Below are 6000 nucleotides of genomic sequence, written 5' to 3' on the forward strand. Positions count from 1 at the left end.
GTCATTTGATTCATCTATTTCGCTATCTATTTCATTATCTGTTTCATTTTCTAAAATTTCATATATACTATCCTCACTTTCTAATTCATAATCTATACAATCTATCTGCATATATTCTGTATTATCTATTTTTATTTCTGATATTTGTTTATTTTTTGGATTTTTAGGTAATTTACAATCTCGAGCTAAATGTCCTACTTTTCCACAATTATAACAAGTACATTCTTTTATAGATTTCTTTTTTCTATATGGTCTTTTGAATTTATAATTTTTTACATAATATCTTTTTCTTGGTTTCTTGTATTTATATTTTGATTTTTTATATTTCTTATATTTCTTATGTCTTTTTCTTTTCTTATAATATCTTTCTTCACATCCGAATTGGGGTGCTATTTTATTTTTGCAACATGCTAAATTTCTTATCAATGTTTTTTTCATTTTTAATTCTTCTGTATATTTTTCACATAAGTTTCTATACCATTGTTGTAAAAATTTTATTCTTGCTCCTAAAGTATCTACTATTTTTGCTTCTTCCCAACTCTTTATTATCTTTGAACTAAATGGTTCGGGTAATTTATTAAAATATAATTTTCTTATCTCTTTACTTTCTTCTATATTATATGCCCCTTTATAATAATATTCTTTAAATGCGCAAGTATATTCATCTATATAACACATATTACATATTGCTAATTTTAACATTAAATTCCTATTTGTATCTTTTTCTTCATCTTGTTCTTCTTCTATTGTTATCATACTACCAAATTCATCTTTTATAGCTGTTTCATATTTTTTAATAATCCTATAGTTGTTAGTTTAGTTGTTGTTGATGATGTTCCTTCTATAGGTTTATTAGTTCTTAATACCTTCTTGCTATTTTCAGTTAAATTTGAAAACCATAATTTCACTGTTCCTATTAGTGTTCTTTCTATATATTTTGGTGCATCTGTTATGTTTATATTATTATCTAATAATTGTTTTGTCATATATCCTATCCATAATTGTATTATTTTTTCTGTATCTATTACACAGTCTAAGTCTAAAAAGTTATAATTTTTATTAACTATTTGTTTTGGTGTCCATTTGTCATATTCATTATATCTTTTAAATTTATTCTTATAATATGTAGCTTTTCTTATTTATGATGTTCTAGGTATTATATTTTCATCTTCTTTTTTATCAAGAGTATTTATTTCTGTGTTGATATTTTCTAAGTTTTCTTCATTAATTACTTCTTGTTTTTCGTTGATTTCTAAATTTTTTGTATTTGTCAATATTTCTGTATATGTTTCACTATCTTCTGAATCATAATTATCTGTCTCTTCAACATCTATATTATTTATTTCTAATTCCTTGTTTTTTATTTCTAATTTTTCCTTAAATTGATTTATCTCATTTAGTAATTTTTGTTCTTTATCTTTTTCTTCCTTTTCCTTTTGTCTTTGTTCATACAATTCTTTTAACGTTTGTAGTTCTTTTTCTAATTCAGCAATCCTACTATTTTTAGTTTCTTCTATTTTTCGTATTTCTTCTGTAGTTTGTTGTTTAATTTTTTCTATTTCCTTTTTTCCTATCTATTTTTTCATTTTCTCTTTCTATTCTTACCATAGCTGTCAATTTATCTTCTAATTTTAATTCTTCTTTTTCTAACATTAGATATAAATGTTCACCTATTTTTTTTATATCTTCTTCCTAGATTAGAAAATACTATTTTTATTTTTAATCCTTCGTGATTTTCATATATTTTTTCATCTATTATAAATTCTTCTTTGTTCATTTTATTGTGAATAGTTCATGTTGATATATATATTCTAAACTATCTATTTGTGATTCTAATTTTGATATTTCATCTTTTTGTGTATTTATTGAGTTTTCACAAACTCCGGCAAATATATTATAATGTAGTATTTCTATTCTTATTTTTAATTCTTTACGTTTTTCAGAAATAATTTATTTTAATTCTTTGTATTTTTGTACTTTATTCATTTAAACCATATTTATAATATCTTGGTGGATATCTAAATCTAATTTTATCATAATTAGGTGGTATGTGTCTCATTCTTCTAGATTTTAAATGGATTACTAATTTTGCTTCAATACTAGATATTAAGGTAATTAGGTAGGCTAATCTTTGTGGGTTTTCTTTTGTTTTATTTAGACTTATATATTCTGAATAATTAGTAATTAATGATTCTTTAATTTTTCTAAAAGTTTCTCTGTTTTTAAATGGTCTTCTCATAATTAATTCAATCCAACATAGATTCAAACATATATACTACTGAACATATATACTACTGCTGTATTTTTTAATATAACTGGGCTCTGATACCATTTGTAGGGGGTGCGGATCTATGCGGATAACTAACTTATCAAATAGATCTTTAAATTTAATTTGAACAATACATGATCACGAAAAAATTATTTCAATTTTTTTTTTGAAAATAGGGTATCACAAGTGAAATGGATATAATTGTCTATGGATTCTTGTTCAATAATATTAAATTGAAAGTGATAAATGAATTTTGAAATTTTACGGTTGAATTATATTGGATTATTTATGCATATAGGATTTGTGTTCACGTGTTGAAAGTAGACCTCTAAATTTATTTTTTAATTTTTTTTTCTATATATCTATATACATACATGTATATCTATATATCTATATACCTACATACATACAAATATCTATAATATATTAAAAGTGTGAAGACCTTTAGAAAAGTAATTTAAACTTTTTGCCCTTCATTAAAATATTTTGCAATAGATAAAATCGTCTTTTTATTTTTTAAAATAATTATTATTTTAATTATATTTATTATAATTTAAATTAAAGAGACCTAAATTATATGGTAAGTTTTATAAATTAAGGAGTACTAAAAGATATGGTAAGAATTATTAAGAAAATTAATAATACACTTTTTTCGGTGAAAAAAGGACATTAGACATTACCTTGCTTTTAAAGAAGTTAACGTTGTGTAAAGTTCAAAAATGCAAGAAAATAATTAAATAACTAAAAGATTTATTACTATATAAATAACTTAAAACCAACTAAATATGTTATTAAATTATCACTCACGTGTCTTTTTAATTTGGTAATTTTTTTTTTGCATAATTTAATTATTTCTCTAATAATAGGCTTGAAATCAACTAAAATAATTTATTAATTTTTCCTTATTTGAGTGATGAAATTTAGAAATTTCAAACTGACTAATATTGTATATTAATCTTTTCTTATTTAGAACTCTCTTATATATAGATATAGAAAAATACCAACATCACAAAATTCTCGAGGTATCGAGTATTTTTTTGTCAGGTGAATTTTATGCTTTTTTTTGGGTCAAGATTCAAGATATTTGTTTTCTCTTTAAAATTAAATTACATAACATAAAAATTTAAATATTTGTTTTTACTTTGGCGTCTATATTGGTTCTTCTTCTACTTCATTGTTTTTCCTTCGACATCGATATTCGTTCTGCTTCTATTTTATTATTATTTTTTGTTATTATTTTTATTATAAATAGTTGTGTTATAATATTATACTCATACATAATGTAACTTTTTATTTGGAATATGTTTCAGTGCATCAAGACCAATATAATTTTAACTTTTGATATTAGTAGTGAAATTTTATTCACTATATTTAATTTGCTACTTAATTGTTAATATGATGATGAATTATCATTATACTAATTTGAGATTTTTGTAGGAACCTTACAAATTTCAAAATCTGCTCTATGTTTATATAAGCACATCCATATATATATATAGCTAATTATAGTTGTGACTACTTAAATATATTAAGTAGGAACCCATAATTGTAGAGACACCAAATCTCAAAGCATATTGTTAATCGACGAAAAAACTTTATAAGAAGGGGACATAAAACCTTACATCCCAAGGTAAACATTTCATATTTACACACAATCAAAAGATAATTCTATCATTGTATCTGTATAATAACATTAGTTTTTACTATTTTAACAAATATTACATTTCGTGTAACATTAATAAGTTCTTTCTAAATAAATTCTTATTCTTATTGTCACACCCCTTTTTTAACCCCAAAAGATTTCGTTTTTAAGTTTTGAAAGGGTTTTTATTAGCTAAAGTGACAAAATGAAGAATTATTTCGAAAAAGGATTATTTGCATTTTTATTCAGAGTCGCCACTTGGCATAATCTGGTGTGTTAAGTCACCTTTGGAAAATCCTTTTCAAAACTGTTTTTGACTCTTTTAAACTGTTCCACGAATAGAGATTCCGGATAAGGAATTCTGTTGACCGGGGGAAGGTGTTAGGCACCCCTTGATCCTGTGGTTTGACCACGGTCGCTTGGTGGAACGTATCGGCTAATTTTGACACTACGAATGTACAAACCACACAAAATACGTAAAACAATCAAACAAACAAACAAAAACAAAAATAATCAAAAATATAGTGTCCAGTCCAATTTATACAGTCCAAATAAAAAATGCAAAAATAAATCCTATCTAACCTATAATAATCCTAACTATGCTCCCGTGCTTTACCCAACGCCTAGGGCCTTGATCGAGATCCGCCTTCGCCAACATGATACGTCGGGGCATTCCCCGATGAATAAATACATCAATCTTCGGGGCATTCTCCGGCCAAATGAATACACTTCAATCCAAAAACATAAACCAACACATTTCAACAAAACACCCTCAACATTCAATGATCGCAAGTCATAAACTTTGCCTAACCCACTTATATTTGCCTATCAATGGTCGACCTAAACATGATACTACCGTGTTTTAACAACATCCATGCTTATTCCGAACTAGACTACATATCACGTTCAATGTCAACGATTAATCAAAATACTATAATATTCAATTTTATCAATTTTCGATTCTTATTCCCCAAATTGCTTTTCAACACTCTTTGACGAGACATAATTATCCAACCTATACTAATCATCAAATTTGTTCCACAATCAATTATCCATAAACAAGCAAACATCAACATCGATAAGATCACCCAATCAAGATCATCCAACACATAATCATAGCTATTTCAACAAAATAAAATAAAGAATAAAAAAAGAGGGAGTAAAGAGATGGACCTCAAGAGCTTTCGATTGATTTTAACAAGAGAAAAAAGAGTCCATCCAAGAACCTCAAAGAATACCAATGAAATCTCGACTCTTCAAATCAGTCGAGAAATAGTCCAAAAATCCGATAACCCCAAATCTGGCATCGAAGATTGAAGACCGATGAAACCACAACAAATTAGCAACAAAAAAACCATACCAACCCGGTATCAAAAACCTTCAAAGGCACGATATCGGAAGACGAATGATGAGAAAATGAGAACTAATGTCTCCGAAATCTAACTGAGAGCTCGAAACCAGTCCGAATCTAAGCTCCGATGAGCTGTGAAAGGAAAAAGATGACAAAAAGGTCAAAATCCGGCGTCTGTGCCGGCGGAATAGTAGCTGAAAACCAAATCAACTATATCTCTCTCTATTCGTCACCCTCTCTCTCAATCGACTCCATTTTTATAGGTATGTCCAGATTAGTGTGCAATTTTCGTGTGGTATGTGTGTGTGTGCTTAAAGATGAAGATGGATATGGTTTTTCGGTGGGGCTAGGGGTGTCTTTGATGAATTTTTAGTGATTTTTCTCGGTGTTTTTCGTGAACCAAGAAGAAATCCCAAAAAATTATCCCCCCCTGAGAGTGTGCAAATGGTGTATATCCCTTATTCTTGATGGAAAAATGGAATATATGTGTATGAAGTTTCCTGGAAGTTCATTGTGGACCTTCCCTATTTTTTTCATCATTTTTCTTTTGTCTTATGTGTATATATTATATCTATCCCCTTCCTGGTCCTTTCTTTTTGGACAAGAAAAAAAAAAGAGGGGGTGTGACGTAGGGTAGGGTTAGGTAGGGGTAGGGAGGTAGTTTATTTTGATTGGGTAGGTTGTTAGGATAAGATAAATTAGTTAGAGGTATTGTTTTTCTTTTTGTCATTTTATGTA

Source organism: Capsicum annuum, chromosome 7 (genome assembly GCF_002878395.1).
Source record: "Capsicum annuum cultivar UCD-10X-F1 chromosome 7, UCD10Xv1.1, whole genome shotgun sequence".
NCBI lineage: Eukaryota > Viridiplantae > Streptophyta > Magnoliopsida > Solanales > Solanaceae > Capsicum > Capsicum annuum.